Source organism: Triturus cristatus, chromosome 3_1 (assembly GCF_964204655.1).
Source record: "Triturus cristatus chromosome 3_1, aTriCri1.1, whole genome shotgun sequence".
Lineage (NCBI taxonomy): Eukaryota > Metazoa > Chordata > Amphibia > Caudata > Salamandridae > Triturus > Triturus cristatus.
In genome coordinates this window covers 270121640-270142020 of record NC_140583.1, presented here as the reverse complement: position 1 = coordinate 270142020, position 20381 = coordinate 270121640, and the positions used below count along the sequence as shown (strand labels likewise).

The 20381-nt window shown below is 51.5% G+C and overlaps 1 protein-coding gene across 14 annotated transcripts in view; it reads right to left on the bottom strand.

The window, feature by feature from the left end:
* Window positions 1-20381, bottom strand: part of LINGO1 (leucine rich repeat and Ig domain containing 1) — a 3568664-nt gene that overhangs the window by 62279 nt on the left and 3486004 nt on the right. Inside the window, exon 1 of one of the 14 annotated variants that reach the window (XM_085643869.1) lies at window positions 12052-12141. The exons of 12 other annotated variants lie outside the window; for them this stretch is intronic. The gene's annotated coding sequence lies outside the window, so the exon portion shown is untranslated. Of the gene's footprint in view, window positions 1-11675; window positions 12142-20381 lie in introns of those variants that run through there. One more of the 14 variants, XM_085643870.1, reaches the window with a different exon arrangement.

The window sequence follows — 20381 nt, the reverse complement described above, 5'->3', positions numbered from 1 at the left end:
ACGAATCAATGTCTCCCAGCTGAGACGCGGCCTCTTCCCTCCCCATACCAGTCGAATAAGCTCAGACCGCAGGAGTTGGAAAAAGGACTTGCCTGGGTAATATGGAATATTCTGGAAACGGTAGAGGAGCTTAGGAAGAACCACCATCTTGATGAGGGAGGCTCGACCCGCAAGAGAGAGAGGCAGCGTGATCCATCTGGACACGCAGGTTTGAATATGATCAAAAGTGCGGCCATAGTTCAGCCGCATCAACTCCTCACGATCACGAGAAAGGAGTATGCCCAAGTATCGAACCTCATCTACCTCCCATCGTAGGGGGTATTCCAGCTGAAACGGCAGGGCAGCCGCGGTCACCGGAAAGACAGTGGACTTACCCCAGTTAATATGGACACTAGACATGCCCGCGAATAAACTCCCTAAGGATGGGGTTGAGGTTAGTGGCGGGATCACGGATGTATAATGTGATGTCATCCGCATATAAAGATATCGCTGGAGACAACGTAGAGCCTTGTCCCGGTGGTGTTGCCGGAGCCGGGCAGCCAGCGGCTCCATCGCCACTGCGAACAATAACGGAGATGGGGGCACCCCTGACGGGTGCCCCGTGACACCACAAAGGCCTCCGATATCCGCCCATTTATCCCCACCCTAGCGACCGGCCGGTCATAGAGGATATCGATCCAGCATGTGAAACCCAGGGGTAATCCCATGTTGCGCAGAATACAGTGGAGATAGTCCCACTCCAGGGAGTCAAATGCCTTGGTGGCGTCCAAAAAGACCGCCACCAATGGCAAATCAGGGTCTACATTGTGCATAATGGAGAAAAGCGTCCGAAGATTATTGGAAGTTGCTCTGCCAGGGACGAACCCCGCCTGATCCGACAGCACCAGACCACCCAGTAACAGCTGTAAACGGTTGGCTAGTACTTTGGTCAAAATTTTTGCGTCGCAGTTAATTAAAGAGAGAGGGCGGTAAGAGTCACAAGATTGAGGTGGTTTACCTGGCTTTAGCAGGGAGGTGATCAGCGCTTCCTGCATTGATGGAGGGAGCACGCCAGACTCGTGGGCCTCCATAAAAACCTCTCGGAGTACCGGAGCCAGGATATCCATATAGGCCTTATAGAAATCCATGGGCAAGCCGTCCAGACCCGGGGCCTTCCCAGGTGCCATCTGATTGATCGCATCTCTAACCTCATCCAGGCCTATGGGTTCCGCCAAAAACTCCCTCTGACGATCAGAGAGCCAGCCCAGGGTGAGTTCCCTCAGGTAGTCGTCCATGTCCAGTGCGCCGACCCTAGAGGTAGAGTAAAGTGTAGAGTAGTGTGCAGTGAAGGCCGCCAGGAGCGATTGTGTGTCGCGTATAGGAACCCCCTCCTCCCCCTCCAGTTCCAACACAAAATTAGAGCCACGCAAGGGGCGGGCCGCTCCCGCCAAAGACCTACCGGGGCGTTCACCCTCCCCGTATGCCCGAGCTCTGAAGTACTTGCCTCGGAAGTGCACCTCTCTGTCAGCAGTGGAAGTGTAGTCTGACAGCGCATCGCGGTACTGCGCTTGTGCCTCAGTGTTGACGGCATAGTCTGGACTAGTTTCCAGAGTGTGTAGCGTGGATTCCAGCTTATGTAGTGTTTCGCGTAAGGCTTTCAACACCCCCGAGCTCTTAGAAATGCAGAACCCACGAATCGTGACCTTAAGTGCTTCCCATAAGGTGGCCGCCTGGTCTACCGATCCCATGTTACGGGAAAGGAAGTCTTCTAGTTCTTGACCTAGTTCGGCCCGGAAAAGTTCGTCGAGTAAGACGTTGGGCGGAGTCGCCATGTCGGGGGCTTACCCATTATGTCCGGTAAGCGGAACTTGGCGAGCACCGGAGCAGGGTCAGAGAATGTGCGGCCTACATGTTGCACCGTGACCAGGGAGGGGGCCAATGCCCTATTTACCATAATGTAATCCAGTCTGGCCCATGTGGCATAAGCAGTATTCCAGTGTGTGCCTTCCATAGAGGTCGGGTGTAAGTGACGCCAAGTATCCACGACATCTTGAGTGGCGCAAATGTCCCTCAGGTATTTATGTGTGTTAGTATAGTGGCAAACAGATGGGTTGGATCTATCCATAGCAGGGTCTAAAACAGCGTTGAAGTCACCTCCCCAGATGAGGTGCGCGGAACCCACTTCACGGATCTTGTTCCAAAGAGCAATGAAGCTGCTCGGGTCATCGTAATTGGGACCGTAAGAGCAGGCCAGGGTGATAGTCTCGATACCTATCCTGCCCCACGCTATACAATATCGGCCCTCTCTATCCGTGGCGGCACCTAGGGGAACATAAGGAATACCTCTTTTTAAGAGAATAGCAGTGCCTCTCGCATAGGATGAGTACGGCGCAAGAATCGAATGCGCAGCCCATCTGGCAGCAAAGGAGCCTCTACGGAGAGGGTCCATATGGGTCTCCTGCAGGAAGACAACCTGGACATTCAGTCTATCCAATGCACCCAAGATTCGTCTCCGCTTCCTAGGGTCTCCCAATCCCCTGACATTCCAAGTAATAGCAGTGAGCAGCCCCCCCCACCTAGCTCAGTGTGTACGGCGTGGGATGGATCTACGAATAGGGGATTCCCGGGTCAATGAGCCCACCTGGCAGCAGCTCAAAAGGTGCAGTTGTCTATCAAAGGTGGCATACTGTGCTACGTCAACAAGTATATGTGCAATGCTCATGCTGAAAACAAACAAACCCAAAACACATCTCAAAGAACCCACCCACTCCGACATCCCAATCATGTCGGGCATCTCCCCCACCCCTTACAAACCCACAACGTCCTGTCATTTACTTATTGGGGATCACCCAAGTGGGGGACACCAGGGGTCCAGACCCGCCATCCCACTCCCCCGATATTTCACCCACTATCCCCTGGAGCCAAGATCCAGCGGAAGACGCGGGAGGGGGAGGTCGGTGCCAGGGCGCAATCAAGTAGATCATCATCGAGGAACCATCAAACGAGCAAAGAGAAAAAAAAGGCAAAGCCTAACAAATGGTAGCTCAACAAGTAAGGGCTAAAGCACAGAGTTAAATACTGAACACCAATAGACCTTCACAAAAAAGGCAGAGGCAGAGCAAGGCCACATCAGAAGAGTATCAACAATGGAACATAGTGGCAACAGGAGATCCCCAGTCAGTCAAGGGCAGCGGTGGGTGATCGAGATCTCGCACTCCCCGCAGGGGATCGGGCTGGTTCAAGAGATCTTTTGTGGTCTCTCAGAAATATTTCAACCTGTGATGGATCCTGAAATATATGGGGCTTGCCATGATGGACCACCCGCAGCCGAGCCGGGTAGAGCATGGAGTATTGAAGGCCATGTTGAATCAGTCGTTTCTTGACCTGTCCAAATTTACGACGCGCATCTTGCACAGATTGTGTAAAGTCTGGAAAGAAGGAGAGCGTGGTATTTTCAAAGAGGACTGGTTGTTTTTCCTTGGCAAGTCGTAGGAGGGTATCCCGATCTCTGTAATTCAAGAAGCGGATGACTACAGGCCTTGGGGGTGCCCTGGGCACGGGGCGGGGGCCCAAAGTGCGGTAAGCCCGTTCCACCACCAGCTGTGGAGAGAAGGCGTCCGCGCCAAAGAGGTCAGATATAAGTTTCTTGATGAAAAGTTCCATCTTGCCCACCGAAGTAGTCTCTGCCAGACCAATAAGGCGCACGTTGTTGCGGCGCGATCGTGCCTCTAAATCCTCATTTTTGTCAGCGATGACTTTCAGCAATCTCTCCATCTGTGAAACCCTGGACGTGGTGGCCGTTGCCCCATCCTCCAGCCCGGAGATCCGCTGTTCCACCTCCTTAACCCGCTCCTCTTGCTGGTCTAGCCTGTGCACTACGGTGTCCAGGCGGCGAGACATACCATCGATTTTGGAATCAATGGAGGTGAGGCTGGTCTGCATATTCAGGAGGATCGCTTTCCAATCTACCTCGTCGGTGTCGCCTCCATAAGAATCGCGGTCTCCCGGCGGCGGGGTGCGGGTTTTTTTTTTTTGAGATTCGAATGGGAGCCGAGATTGTTTAGCGTCCGCCTTCCCCATTATGTCGGTTAGCGACCTAGTCCCCAAGTTTGATCACCAAAAACGGAGCAGTCCCCCCACTACCGCCAATACCTGGACGTGTATGGCAATATGAGAACCGGGCTGTATCCCTGCCACTCCTCACTGTGAATCGCACTCGAAGCCAGCAAAGCGGAGGGCCCATAGACAGTCAGAAAGGGGAAGCTCCCAACCCTAAAGCGCCAAGAGCAGTGGTCCACACCAGGAGAGGGGTCCCAATCCTCGGCGGCAGTTCCAGCCAGGCACCTCACGCACGGACAGCAGGCCAGCAGCTCCGCATGGGTCGCTCAGAACCTGGATAAGTGGCGGGTGAGTCCTCGTATCGATCCCGGGAGGGGGGAGGGGGTCACCAACAACCAAGAGTCCGCACCCCCCGCCGCATCCAGGGCCGCCCCGAGCCAGACAGGTTATCTCTTCGCCGGCCCCTCGAGCCACGATCAGTGCCACGATGGTAGCCTCGTGATGTCACTCCCCCAGCAAGGCCTCAACCAGCCCCCGCCTTACCGGTGTGCCTGGTGGTCCGCGACGATCAGGGGGAGTCCCCGTAGGAGCGTCAGACGCCGGTCTCCTTCCTCAGCAGGGGGGGGGGGTCACCAACAACCAATATTCCGCATTTCCCTCCGCATCCAGGGCCGCCCTGAGCCAGATAGGTTTTTTCTTCACCGGCCTCTCGGGCTACGATCAGTCCCGCGATGGGAGCCTTGTGATTTCACGTCCCCAGCAAGGCCTCAGCCAGCCCCCGCCTTACTGGTGTGCCTGGTGGTCCGGGACGAGTAGGGGGAGTCTCCGCAGGAGCGTAGGACGCCGGTCTCCTCCCACGGCAGCGGCCGCGCTCCGCGGCCTAGTGTGCGTGTTGGATCCCCGCTGCAGCGTGTGCACGGCAGCCGGCCTCCTCGCTCCAGACGAGCAGCAACACCGGCCGCAGGGAGTTCCGGCGATCGCCGCTGCCGAACCACCGGCCAGAATAGCCCTCAAGTCTGTATGGGTGGTCTCCGTCCGTTGCCCAACAAGTAGAGCTGGTCAGTTCCGCGGTCCCCAGATGTAGGATGGACTAATGGATCATCTAAGCGCCCGGCTGGCGAGAGCCTCACAGATGTGCGGCCATGTCGGTCTGGCGCCCTCTAGCGCCCCCCGAGTCATAGTCCAACTCTGACCTATGATTTGCAAAAATGAGCTTTTATGAATGTCACTATAACTTAACTTTCATTTTGATCTAAACAAGAAGGAGCGAAAAGCTGCTCGCTAAAGGTTGCATTTCAAGACCCCAATAAACCCAGAACTCAGCTTCTCTGAATGCCACTCTAGCCAGCAGTGGGTTGAGTGCAACTTCAGGACACTTCAGCGAATTTCTCCCTGTGGCCACATTGTTCATCTAAGAACATCGAGTACATCACGTGCTTTTGGTACAAAATTAAACTAACCTCTACTACTTCAAATGTTTACACATTGTCTATGACTTTGGAGATTAGGGTCCAGGTTCGAGTCTGAGCGTCAGCTCAACATACTGTGATTCTGGACAAATCACTTAATCACCCTATGCCTATTAAAAAATGAATGTGTCTCCTTGCGTAGCGGAACTGGTGCTCATGTAAAAGCGGAATACCTTGGGGTCGAGTTCGCCTTATATAAATCTGCAAAAAAAAAACAATAATAATTGTGTGTGCTCTGAGAGAGAGGCTTGTACACGAGCAATAAAACATTTCTTTTACATTTTGGCAGTGCATAGAGTTTATCAACACCGTTCTTTGCGGGACATTTTGTAGCCATTTTCTTAGCACAAAAAACTGTATCAAGTATTTCTACTTTGCCCATTTTAGGCAGTGCTTAATTTGTGCTGGTGTTTAATGGTGCTCGGCACCGGCATTTAATTGTAAACACCAGTACTTACTTAGAAAAGTCACATAGTAGTGCTGTGTGTCTATTTCCCAGCAAGATTAGTTAGTGTTGCGTTCTAACAATTTGATGAACTTTAAAAAATAAAAGGACAAACTAGCACTTCCGGGCCAGCTCGACAGTTTGAGGTAACCTGTAACACCAAAATATCCCTCTTGTTTGAGTGTGATTGCTAGCAGGTAATGTTGGCGCTGGCATTTGGCAACAGTGGTGGGAGCTGTGGGTGGAGCAAAATAGTGTGGTCTCCTGAGAAATACGTTCTTGGACCCTGCCACTTATTTTTTTTTTCAAATTAAGCAGTGTCTCCAGGTCTCAAATGCCCCCTGGAGTTGCCCTCCTCTCTGTCCCCTGGCCACATGCCCTGGCCCTCTGGTGGGAGCCCGTGCAGGTAGTCCAGTAACCGGAAGGCGTGTGCAGATGCAAGGTCAGGGAGGGGTGAGGCAGCCATTCTTGCCTCGAGCGGAAGCACACGCGCTCAAGGTGATAATTGAGAAGCAACGCGACTCACAAATCCGATTCTGAAAATAACCGTGCGGGTTGCGCTCTTTTTATTTCACCCATTACATGAAATATCCTCGTAAGTGCCACAAGGCACGGGGGTGACGTGTAGGATTGGTGAGGGAAAAACAGAGCTCAGTGAGCGAGTGGGAACTTCGGCGTTATGTGGAGGTGCAGAAAAATGAGGGAACAGGATGTCTGGTATGTGCCTAATCAGGGATGGCTTTAGAGCTGGTGGCACCCCGTGCGAAAATCAGTCACCCCCCACCACCACACTTGACCTCCTCCTTGGATTCCCTGACTACCACCAGGCAAACGTGCCCCTCTTCTCTCCATAGCCCCTCTCTCACATACATTTCATTTGTTTTAAAGCACTGTTAAAGGCTGGCTTTACTAATAAGAATGTATATCTACCCAAGCTAACCCTTTTTAGCAACATTGGGAACAGATAATGAAGGACCGGAAAAAAAACATTACATCCAAACTATTTTATGCAGTTTGCATGCAGATCTTTAATGTCAGTTCCTAACCATCACTGTTCGACATTAGGGGTGATATGAGTGACTTGGAGGGTGAGTAAAGTAGGTGCAGCTAGTGAGCGAAGGAAAGGAACGATTATCCAAATGAGTACCTGCCAGGATGCCCCTTATTGGGCATGACACCTCCAACTAGCCCTCCCTTTACAGCCAACAACAATTTTCCTTAGAGGTTTTTGAGCCCTGCTACAAAGCAGTCTCTGGGTGGAGGGGATGTTCCATCTTCTCCACCCTGAGGGATTGGGAGTGGGAGGATACAAGTGTGATGCACTGACATGGCAGCCACGAGGCCGCCGTCATGATGTCATCACTGCTCCAGCGGGGCTTTATTCTCCCACCACATTGATTTATTACAGAGTAGCTCCATCTGCAGATGAAACCAAGGCTGTCCTGGCCAACCTATGGGGGGCCGATTGGTTGACGCCAGGGTCAGACTAGCATATAGTGCTTTTTGACAGTGGCAGAAGGGCTTGTCTGTTTTTGGGATGATTGTGGGCCTGTTTTAGGGTGTGGCGGGCTGGGTTTATGCTTGATTTTCCTGATATGACCGCAATCCTTGCCTGCGACAGGAAGGACCGCGGTTTCTGCCACCCACAGAGAGACACCGGCGAAAACCTACAGGCAGAAGCCGGCCAAAAAGCATTGCATCAGCAGGGCTCCCAGCGGCAATCTTGATTCATAGCCCCCTCCATAGAGGGGCAGGACTACAGGGGTAAGGGATGAACCATGAAGAGAGCAATCCCCACGAATATAGGGAAGCACTGGATAGAAATTTGCCACCCAGAACTTAAGAGCAGAGGGAAGCGAGGAGCAGTAGTGGTGCTTTAAATCTTTGTCAAGAGGTGGACCCAAGGGAGCCCATCAGTGGCAGCTCCTCTGCTAAGGTGGAGGAGCGTCGCCCCACTTCTTTTAAGCAGTGTCACAAAAGGAAAAATAAAATGGTAATAACTTTAAGTTATCATTTTATTTTTTCCTAGTTGCAGCAGCTTTGAGGGCGGGAGGGGGAGGGGCTGCTCTGCTGACAGAGAGAGGAGGGTAGGAGTGGTTTGCACTCCCTAAAGTGTGCATGAATGTTTGGCCTGCCCTAGAGGGCCGGCCAAATATTCATGCACACTTTGCATGTTCTCCATTCAGGCTGCATTACACCGCCTGCAAATAGCAGCCACCACTGCCCATAGTCCAAAGTGGGACCCTCATCAACATGAGCAGGGGTGAGGGTATCCAGAAAAATTATGGGGTCAGTAGGGGACAGTGAGGCCCAAAATGCAGGAAAAAGGGGTAACAGGTGCCTTAGGAAAACAGCAGTCCAGTCAGCCAAATATTCTGTGTAACCCATTTTATTGAATTTGGAGGTATACGAGGAGGAGCGATACCCGCTGCACCCCTCTCCTATAAGTAGGCAGAGGAGAGTGGAAGCAGGGCCGGCTTTAGGGCAGAGCGGCTAGTGCGGCTGCACTAGGCGCTGACCACAGGTGGGGGCGCAGTGTTTAGCAATAACTTACGATTTAAAAGCAGCTGATGCAGAGTTCCTTGTGCAGCCAGGTTTCAGGCAGCGATAAAAATTTCAAGGTAACTCTTGTGATTAATGTTCCTACTGGAGAGAGATCAGAGTTTTGTCTAGTGGCACTATAAGGTAGCACAGAGGGTTACTGCCTGCTATAAAGAACAGATGTGTATTTAAAGTGGATTCAGTAAAGCCAGCCTTTACCAGTGCTTTAAAACAAATTAAATGTATTCAAGAGAGGGGCTATGGAGAGATGATGGGCCCTTTTGTCGAGTGGTAGTGAGGGAATCTGAGGAGGAGGTAATGGGGGGGGGGGCAGAACCAAGAATCACAGCCAAGCAGTGATTTTAGCATAAGCAGTGAGCAGCTCCAGAGGCACCTGCTCTGAGGCCACATGATGAAGCAGGGTCACAGCTTGATCTGCTAGTAGTGGTGGGCCCCCAGTGCCGGACAGAGCGTGGGGTAGTGGACAGAGATTTCAGTTGGAGAGTACACTATGAAGGAGTAGACTCACCTGGATGTGCACACCCAACACTCCTGATGAAGGTGGTCAGCAAGAAGCAGCTGGTTTGCTGGCGGTAAAGAGAGCGGAGGTGGACAGTGTGCCACCAGCTTTAAGAAGAGCAGCTAGTCAAACACAGATTTCAGAGACTATGGGTATTCAAGGAAAGTTACGGGAGTTGCCATAGGTACAGAGGATAACACAGCTGCCTTGTAGGTAACGATGGTAGTAGTGCAGAAGATACCCCAAGAGTCTGGGAGGAGGCAATAGACCCTTTAGAAGAAGAATAACCACAGGATGGCTGAGAGGCTGTACACAAGAAGAGAAGAAGGTGGTGTGATAACAGAAGACAAGACTATGGACAGCCAGGAATGAGCAGACAGGGAGCTGGTTAATCTAGACAGCGGTGCTGGGAGAGCTGAGGAAGCTAACGCAGATCCAGCAACTGCAGGGAGATGAAGGTATTAAGAAGAATGATTGCATGTGGGCATATGTGTGCCCAGGAGAAGAGAGAAGGGATGGGGATTGACGCTGGTTTTTGTTCAACAGACCTGCTACCGATAGGAAGGAGGAGGTAGGTTTTGCAGCCTCCCCCTTGCGTAGAGGGCAGGGGACCATATGGGCGACAATGTTATGGCACTAGATGGATCTAAACTTGACAAAGCTGCAGTCCATTGGTATGGTTTAGGGGATATGAGATGGTGCGCACAGTTGGTGCTCGCCTTTGGGGAGCTGAGGCAGTGGGGTAGCTAGACCTTTTGCCACCTGTGACGGCCCCTGCGTTTGCCGCCCTGTGGCGGCCGCATGTAGGAGTGGGGTGCTAGTGATTCCTATGTTTGCAGCCCGTGACGGCCGCAGGTAAGAGTGGGGGAGGCCTCCTCCCCCAAAACTCATGCTGCCCGGGGCGAACCACCCATCCACCCACGCTACCCCACTGACCTGAGATACAAATCCCCACACCTAGAGGTTCTGTTACTTTACCTGAGAGAAAATGACCTGTCCTAAGCCGCAGAAGTGGGACTGACTGAGATGCTGAAATGAGATTTGAACAAGGCAGAGCACAGGTGGGACAGGACAGACCTGTTTGGAAGTAATTGTTGCCCAGAGGTCTATGGAGACGGGCTAGGAAGCTGGTAGCAATCCAGAGGGCAAGGAAAGCTAGCAGGCGGCAGGTGACTGCGAGGAAAGGGACAGCGGAGAAATCAGACGTTGGTATTTTTTTGGACTGTTCACTGTTGTTTAAGTACATTGGTGTTCACCTGCCCATGCTAAATAACAGGTCATATTTGGGAAAGTTGACTGAAGTAGTAGAGGACTGGTAGTCCAGGCAATGCTGTAGTGGGGGAAGACAGAAAGAAAAGATCAGAAGAGGCTTTTTCTGGTGGTGGTTTGATGCATCAAAGAAATATATTTGGCTAACAGGTGAAGAGAAGAACGACAGGCGTAGGGTATAGAGAGGAGGGAGGTGGACCAAGATGTAGGCCTGGTCCTGGCGTGGGAGGGCCAGGCTAGCGGTGGGAAGCACTGGCAGCCAGTTGGAGGAGCCTGTGGGCTGCAAGGCATGAAGCTTGATGCAGTTCATGATTGATAACAAGGGGGTGCTTCAGGGGGTGGGTGTGTGTATAGATTTGCTCCACAGCATGCTATTGAAATATATCCTGTGTGTTAAGAGCATTTCATTGCAGTTGTTGGAACATGCCTGCTGGAGTTGGAGGGAATTGACGCTTTCTGAGTTATCTTAAATTAGGAATGTGTCCTGTACATCGTCATCCAGCACTGGCACTATGCATGAGTGACGGGCTGTGTCTGTGGGACGAATGATAGAGGAGACTGGCATTATGTGTCAGAGCTGGCCACTGCGGACTGTGCGTGAGGTACGAGCGATAAGAGGGCAGATGGCATTCTGTGCGAGGGAGAGTCATTCTGGACTGTGCCTGAGGTATATTCGATGAGGGGGTCTGTCATTATACATGCGTGATGGGCTGTGGGGAGTGTGTTTGAGGTAAGAGTGAAAAGGTGACAGGCGTATGAGTGACAGGCACTCTGGACTGTGTCTGAGGTATATGTGATAAGGGGGTGTGACACTATGGAGTGAGTGATCATGGGCACTGTGCGTGAGGTATGTGTGACAAGGGGGTCTGACGTGTTAGTGATAGACACTGTGGACTGTGAGGTGTGTGAGTCTGACGTGTGAGAGATGAGCACGCTGATCGCCAGCCCGCGAAGCTGTCTCAACCGGGCAGACACACACGAGGGGGGAGGAGTGGGGGATGGTCTGAAGCCCGGTGAGCCCAATGGGTGTTGTGCGCCTGGCCTGAGGTGTGTGTGATGAGGGGGTCTGGCGTGTGAGAGATGGGCAGAAGTATTTGCAATGAGGGGGCTGGCATTGTGTGTAAGATCGATTTGCAGTATTGAGTGTTTTGGGTATGAGTAATAAGGAGGGAGTTGGCTTTATGCTAGAGTGACGAGCTGCGGGGACTGTGTCTGATGTACGAGTGATAAGGAGGTGACATTGTGCGTCAGCGATGAGGAGGGATAGATTCTCCCATCTGCTACCATTGCAGTGAGTGAGGGGAGCACGGAAGGAGTACAGGAGACCAAAGCGGAAGTGTTCAAGACGAGAGAGAGGTCACAAAACTGCGACAGTCGAGGCGCTCGTACGTACCTGTGTGATCGGAGCGTAGAGGGGGTGGCTGGACGTCACGTGTGGAAGAGCCAGCCTGTGCTGCGGACAAGCCGCGCAGCCCAGCGGCCCCCTTCAACTTCAAAGCCAGATGCCAGGCTATGCCACGCTCCCTGCCGACGTCTGCACCATGTCACGCGGCCTTCAGAGAACACTACAAACGCACTTCTCCCACTCCAGAAACACCTCGAGGTTACCAACTCACAGCGCGACGCTTTACGAGTTGTGTGGTGAGAGTGTTAAATCCCCATAATGGTGTTATTATGGGGATAGGAGAATGTACGCCGAGTGGTTCCTCCTCAGACCTGGAACGGGGCTGCAGGGGGCTGTAGGGGTTGTCGGACTTATCTTGCCTTACCCGAGGGTCCCAGTACCGGCGTACGCTCCTCTCGCTGCCCGCTGCCCTCTCAGCACCGGCGCAGTCCTGCTCCCATCTTGTGGTTACCGCCGGCGCCACTCTCTGACGGATTCTTAAACAAACTCCCGCGTTTTTTACGCAGTAACCGGCCAAGGCCTAAAAATAAATGTTTGTGTAATAAACAGATCTAAAATTGGAGGCGGCATTCCAAGCAGAGGCGGCAGCGGGGAATTTCTGGGTGAGGTAATGAGGTGGCTCGCGCGTCCGAGGGCCATCGGGAGCTTCAGACCACAGGTGGGGCAGCGGTGGGGGTCAGTGGGGACAACGAAGTGCAGGACTCGGGAGCTGACAGCGCCCCGAGGACGGGTACAGCGAGGGGCCCTGCAGGTGAAGTGCAATGCAGGGATTGGAATGCTGGCTGCGCTTAACTTGTGGCGGTGGGCAGGCAGTGGTTGATTTATGCCGGTGTGGCGCCTGAGCCTAGGGATTTAAGAGAACCACTGCAATCCCAATAGGACCTCTTTTCACCACAGAAACTAGAGGAGGGGGGCCCTTATTCCTGGCTTGCATCAAGACCCATGGCACACTTGCAATGCCACCACCGGGGGGTTGCCACAGTGGCTCTTATTTTTTTGGGGCGGGGGTTTATTTTTCATCATCAAACTTTGACTCACATCAAGAGAGAAAATGGCAAGAAAGAAAGAGAATAATATGTCAAACAGAGAAAGCAGGGATGACAAAAAAGCTGGAATAGAGTCAGAGAGCGGATGTGTATGTTTTAAAGGAATGAGTTTGAACTAGGGGTGGGAGGAATGTTCTGTTCCGCCCGTAGAACCAGCAGAATTTTGGCCCTCCGTGTTACTCTTCAACATGGAGTTCTGGCCAAATTCAGCCGCATGGTGGAATTTTTCTCCTGCGAGGCTTCAGAATATGCTAATTGGCGAGCCCTAGTGTGATTGTCTAACGCGAGTGTCCACAGTCGGAGGGCTGTAATTCAAGTAGATTTTCTGCTCGATTGGCAGCAAAATCAATTTGATTGGCCATGCACACTTGCGCAACGCATGGGGCCATTCACGCTGATTTTCAATGCTACTTGTGCTATTGGCACTGAATTGCAACACGGGCAGCGCATGCTGCATATTTTCTGCCCGTTGGTGGAATCTCGCTGAGGTTTTCTGTAACTCAGAGGAATTCCATGGCATGAAACTTTGTGAGATCTGCTCACCCTTAGTTGGAATTAAACTTGGCAGCCTTGGTACATGGCAACCTGTCAGTCTGCACCGTTTCTCGGCTTATGAGAAAACTTTTAGACTCTGCACTTTTTTAAAAACAAATTAGAAAATATGTTGAGATCTCTTTCCAGCCCCCTTCCTACAGGATCATACTTTGAAACCATCTATGTAGACCATGTGCAGTTCACTACCACATCACAGTAGTTCAGTTGGATGACCTGAGGCTGTGTTAACTGAACTGTGCATGTAAGATTGGCCGGTGTTTTCACTGTGGCCGACCTGACGTGTAGTTTAGGATTCTGCAATCAACAGCTCAAAGGTAGCTGAGAAGTAAAGGCACGGCCCAGAAGGTGTCCAATGAAACGCTGTGTTTGCCTGCTCCAGCCAATCCTAGCACTGCTCTTTTGCTGTATAGCATTGTAAGCAGCAAGAGAGCAGTACCTGGATTGGCTTGCATGCTATTGTCCAGCAAGCAGTGCGAGGCAGGAGGAGCTTCTGTTGTGTTTGCAGATGAACGTGTGCTGTAGAAGATCATCAAGCAAGGTACATTTATTTTTAAGGGTTTAATGTAATTTTGTATGCGCCACACCACTTTTAAAACATAGCAGCCGCCACTGGTAGACTTATGCAAGGTGCATTTCACAGTAGGTGTGAAAAGTGTATTAGACTGTACAGGACAAATCTTGCCACTAAAAATTTACTAGTGTTTCTTGAACATGAAAGTGCTTTCATGGACAGACATTTGATTTTGGAATTGACTTATCTAGTGGCAGGGAGAAGATTCTCTCAGTTTAGATTATGCCAAGTTAGAGAGGGATACATTGCGTGCATCAGGCAGAGAGATTGTGCTAAATCACTGTATATCCTGGGGTGCCCCAGCCTTTCAAGCAGGATATAGTTCACATATGGGCCCGATTAGGAATTGGGTAGATCGATATTCCGGGATGGGCTACTGCTTCGCCCCATCATGACTGGCCTGATATCCCTGCACCTGGATTTTCAGGAAGCTGGAAAACCAGGCCCAATTTTATAGGGAAAATCTCAGGAGTATCAGCCTGCAAAAGCAGTCTGAACTCAGGCCCTGGCCCCTAATGACCCCTAACTACAGCACTGGGGGTATACGCAATGCCCCCCCCCCCCTGCCAGCCCACCCCTTCACTACCACCAAGCAGGTGTTACACAGGAGCATTATTCTTCATGGAATGGGAAATATCCTGAGGAGTTGACCTAGAAAATCTAAATCTGCATGTTTATTCTCTATTCTGTGGGGATGAACTTTCAAATGCATGGTGCTGGTGGGATGCTACTACATGGTATGGGTGTTCACGACAAAGAGTATGCAGAGTTTCCTCCAAACCAGTGTTGTGCAACTAGTAAATGGGCCTAGAAAGGAGAGAAAAGAAAGGGAACACACATATAAGATCGCAAGAGTTTCAATGAATGAGCATTGAAAAAGAAGGGAAGATGATTTTGGGAGTGGAGAAGCATTGAGAAGGTAAATGAATGTGGTGTATGAGAGGCAGAGGAAGAAAAGAGCGGAGAGCATGTTACAAAGTGAAGGCGATAGAGGATGGGCAAAGGATCCTGCAAACTACGGAATACAAGGAATAAAGGAGGTGAAGGAATAAGAGGGTGTGGACAGGGTCAGACTGGCTTATAGGGCAATTGGACTGGCCTATAGCGGAATCAGTCAGTGTCCGATGGGCTGGTCTGACAGGTCAGTGTGTGGGCCACTTTCGAGGCTGCCTGTGGGCTTGTTTTATGTTCTGCTGGTTTCCCTGATATTAAAACACACATTACCCGAAGCAAACTTCCATACCTTGCAATACATTTACACACGGTGGTTTAACAAGATTAAAACGAACCCGATTTGCAAACATGGACAACTTTTTTTGCTATCTAAATCACTAACGGGGGACACTTTTTATTATTATTGTTCTGTCCAAGTCCAAACCTGTTTGTGGATGAAGAGGAAAAAGAATGCCAGGAGGAGGAATATGTAGAGGCAGAGGGGAAAAGAATGAAGAAGAGAAAATGGTAAAGAGATGAAGAAAACGGCAAACAGTAGTTGAAGGCGATACCAATCTGCAACCCGAGCTGCCACCGATAGCTCTGAACCTGGAAACACAGATCTGAAAGCAGCCTGCTCCACTAACATCAGCATGCAGGTACCTGGCATACTCTGTAGCTGTGAGGATGCACTGCACCTCGAGGCTCCAATCCGCAGCACTCCTGTGGGAATGACCTGCACTTGAAGACTCCCGATCACAACATTCCTCTGGGAATTTTGCACCTTTGAGAGCCCCATACAGAAGAATTGCTCTGCAAGGGTTATGTCTTTGGAATGGCACCTCTGAACTAGAGTATTCCACGTGGGAAGCAACTCTATTGTCTATGGCTCAGTAATCTTGTAGGAAGTTTCTATGTAATTCAGCATTCCAGCAGGTATCCTCTGCACTTGGGAGTTCTACTCCTGCAGAATCCTTTCACAAAGTGCTCCGTACTGCAGCATTCCAATGGGAATCCTCTGCACTTGGGGGTTCTACTCCTGCAGAATCCTTTCACAAAGTGCTCCGTACTGCAGCATTCCAATGGGAATCCTCTGCACTTGGGGGCTCCAATCCTGCGGAATCCTTTCACAAAGTGCTCCGTACTGCAGCATTCCAATGGGAATCCTCTGTGCTGAGGGCTCCACACCTGTAGAATCTTTTCACAAAGTGCTCCGTACTGCAGCATTCCAATGGGATTCCTCTGCACTTGGGGGCTCCACTCCTGTAGAATCCTTTCACAAAGTGCTCCGTACTGCAGCATTCCAATGGGAATCCTATGCGCTGGGGGCTCCACTCCTGTAGAATCCTTTCACAAAGTGCTCCGTACTGCAGCATTCCAATTGGAATCCTCTGCACTTGGGGGCTCCACTCCTGTGGAATCCTTTCACAAAGTGCTCCGTACTGCAGCATTCCAATGGGAAACCTCTGTGCTGGGGGCTCCACACCTGTAGAATCCTTTCACAAAGTGCTCCATACTGCAGCATTCCAATGGGAATCCTCTGCACTTGGGGGCTCCACTCCTGTAGAATCCTTTCACAAAGTGCTCCGTACTGCAGCATTCCAATGGGAATCCTCTGTGCTGGGGGCTCCCCTCCTGTGGAATCCTTTCACAAAGTGCTCCGTACTGTAGCATTCCAATGGGAATCCTCTGCGCTGGGGGCTCCACTCCTGTGGAATCCTTTCACAAAGTGCTCCGTATTGCAGCATTCCAATGGGAATCCTCTGCGCTGTGGGCTCCACTCCTGCGGAATCCTTTCACAAAGTGCTCCGTACTGCAGCATTCCAATGGGAATCCTCTGTGCTGGGGGCTCCCCTCCTGTGGAATCCTTTCACAAAGTGCTCCGTACTGTAGCATTCCAATGGGAATCCTCTGTGCTGGGGGCTTCCCTCCTGTGGAATCCTTTCACAAAGTGATCCGTACCACAGCATTCCAATGGGAATCCTCTGTGCTGGGGGCTCCACTCCTGTAGAATCCTTTCACAAAGTACTCCGTACTGCAGCATTCCAATGAGAATCCTCTGTGCTGGGGGCTCCCCGCCTGTGGAATCCTTTCACAAAGTGCTCCGTACTGCAGCATTCCAATGGGAATCCTCTGCGCTGCGGGCTCCACTCCTGTGGGCTCCACTCCTGTGGAATCCTTTCACAAAGTGCTCATTACTGCAGCATTCCAATGGGAATCCTTTGCACTTGGGGGCTCCACTCCTGTGGAATCCTTTCACAAAGTGCTCATTACTGCAGCATTCCAATGGGAATCCTCTGCACTTGGGGGCTCCACTCTTGTAGAATTCTTTCACAAAGTGCTCCGTACTGCAGCATTCCAATGGGAATCCTCTGCGCTGGGGGCTCCACTCCTGTAGAATCCTTTCACAAAGTGCTCCGTACTGCAGCATTCCAATGGGAATCCTCTGCACTTGGGGGCTCCACTCCTGTAGAATCCTTTCACAAAAGTGCTCCGTACTGCAGCATTCCAATGGGAATCCTCTGCACTTGGGGGCTCCACTCCTGTAGAATCCTTTCACAAAAGTGCTCCGTACTGCAGCATTCCAATGGGAATCCTCTGCACTTGGGGGCTCCACTCCTGTAGAATCCTTTCACAAAGTGCTCTGTACTGCAGCATTCCAATGGGAATCCTCTGTGCTGGGGGCTCCCCTCCTGTGGAATCCTTTCACAAAGTGCTCCGTACTGTAGCATTCCAATGGGAATTCTCTGCGCTGGGGGCTCCACTCCTGTGGAATCCTTTCATAAAGTGCTCCGTATTGCAGCATTCCAATGGGAATCCTCTGCGCTGTGGGCTCCACTTCTGCGGAATCCTTTCACAAAGTGCTCCGTACTGCAGCATTCCAATGGGAATCCTCTGTGCTGGGGGCTCCCCTCCTGTGGAATCCTTTCACAAAGTGCTCCGTACTGTAGCATTTCAATGGGAATCCTCTGTGCTGGGGGCTCCACTCCTGTTGAATCCTTTCACAAAGTGATCCGTACCGCAGCATTCCAATGGGAATCCTCTGTGCTGGCGGCTCCACTCCTGTAGAATCCTTTCACAAAGTACTCCGTACTGCAGCATTCCAATGGGAATCCTCTGTGCTGGGGGCTCCACTCCTGTGGAATCCTTTCACAAAGTACTCCGTACTGCAGCATTCCAATGGGAATCCTCTGCGCTGCGGGCTCCACTCCTGTGGAATCCTTTCATAAAGTGCTCATTACTGCAGCATTCCAATGGGAATCCTTTGCACTTGGGGGCTCCACTCCTGTGGAATCCTTTCACAAAGTGCTCCTTACTGCAGCATTCCAATGGGAATCCTCTGCACTTGGGGGCTCCACTCTTGTAGAATTCTTTCACAAAGTGCTCCGTACTGCAGCATTCCAATGGGAATCCTCTGCGCTGGGGGCTCCACTCCTGTAGAATCCTTTCACAAAGTGCTCCGTACTGCAGCATTCCAATGGGAATCCTCTGCACTTGGAGGCTCCACTCCTGTAGAATTCTTTCACAAAGTGCTCCGTACTGCAGCATTCCAGAGGGAATCCTCTGCGCTGGGGGCTCCACTCCTGTAGAATCCATTCACAAAGTGCTCCGTACTGCAGCATTCCAATGGGAATCCTCTGCGCTGGGGGCTCCACTCCTGTGGAATCCTTTCACAAAGTGCTCCGTATTGCAGCATTCCAATGGGAATCCTCTGCGCTGTGGGCTCCACTCCTGCGGAATCCTTTCACAAAGTGCTCCGTACTGCAGCATTCCAATGGGAATCCTCTGTGCTGGGGGCTCCCCTCCTGTGGAATCCTTTCACAAAGTGCTCCGTACTGTAGCATTCCAATGGGAATCCTCTGTGCTGGGGGCTTCCCTCCTGTGGAATCCTTTCACAAAGTGATCCGTACCACAGCATTCCAATGGGAATCCTCTGTGCTGGGGGCTCCACTCCTGTAGAATCCTTTCACAAAGTACTCCGTACTGCAGCATTCCAATGGGAATCCTCTGTGCTGGGGGCTCCCCGCCTGTGGAATCCTTTCACAAAGTGCTCCGTACTGCAGCATTCCAATGGGAATCCTCTGCGCTGCGGGCTCCACTCCTGTGGGCTCCACTCCTGTGGAATCCTTTCACAAAGTGCTCATTACTGCAGCATTCCAATGGGAATCCTTTGCACTTGGGGGCTCCACTCCTGTGGAATCCTTTCACAAAGTGCTCATTACTGCAGCATTCCAATGGGAATCCTCTGCACTTGGGGGCTCCACTCTTGTAGAATTCTTTCACAAAGTGCTCCGTACTGCAGCATTCCAATGGGAATCCTCTGCGCTGGGGGCTCCACTCCTGTAGAATCCTTTGACAAAGTGCTCCGTACTGCAGCATTCCAATGGGAATCCTCTGCACTTGGGGGCTCCACTCCTGTAGAATCCTTTCACAAAAGTGCTCCGTACTGCAGCATTCCAATGGGAATCCTCTGCACTTGGGGGCTCCACTCCTGTAGAATCCTTTCACAAAAGTGCTCCGTACTGCAGCATTCCAATGGGAATCCTCTGCACTTGGGGGCTCCACTCCTGTAGAATCCTTTCACAAAGTGCTCTGTACTGCAGCATTCCAATGGGAATCCTCTGTGCTGGGGGCTCCCCTCCTGTGGAATCCTTTCACAAAGTGCTCCGTACTGTAGCATTCCAATGGGAATTCTCTGCGCTGGGGGCTCCACTCCTGTGGAATCCTTTCATAAAGTGCTCCGTATTGCAGCATTCCAATGGGAATCCTCTGCGCTGTGGGCTCCACTCCTGCGGAATCCTTTCACAAAGTGCTCCGTACTGCAGCATTCCAATGGGAATCCTCTGTGCTGGGGGCTCCCCTCCTGTGGAATCCTTTCACAAAGTGCTCCGTACTGTAGCATTCCAATGGGAATCCTCTGTCCTGGGGGCTCCCCTCCTGTTGAATCCTTTCACAAAGTGATCTGTACCGCAGCATTCCAATGGGAATCCTCTGTGCTGGCGGCTCCACTCCTGTAGAATCCTTTCACAAAGTACTCCGTACTGCAGCATTCCAATGGGAATCCTCTGTGCTGGGGGCTCCACTCCTGTGGAATCCTTTCACAAAGTGCTCCGTACTGCAGCATTCCAATGGGAATCCTCTGCGCTGCGGGCTCCACTCCTGTGGAATCCTTTCACAAAGTGCTCATTACTGCAGCATTCCAATGGGAATCCTTTGCACTTGGGGGCTCCACTCCTGTGGAATCTTTTCACAAAGTGCTCCTTACTGCAGCATTCCAATGGGAATCCTCTGCACTTGGGGGCTCCACTCTTGTAGAATTCTTTCACAAAGTGCTCCGTACTGCAGCATTCCAATGGGAATCCTCTGCGCTGGGGGCTCCACTCCTGTAGAATCCTTTCACAAAGTGCTCCGTACTGCAGCATTCCAATGGGAATCCTCTGCACTTGGAGGCTCCACTCCTGTAGAATTCTTTCACAAAGTGCTCCGTACTGCAGCATTCCAGAGGGAATCCTCTGCGCTGGGGGCTCCACTCCTGTAGAATCCATTCACAAAGTGCTCCGTACTGCAGAATTCCAATGGGAATCCTCT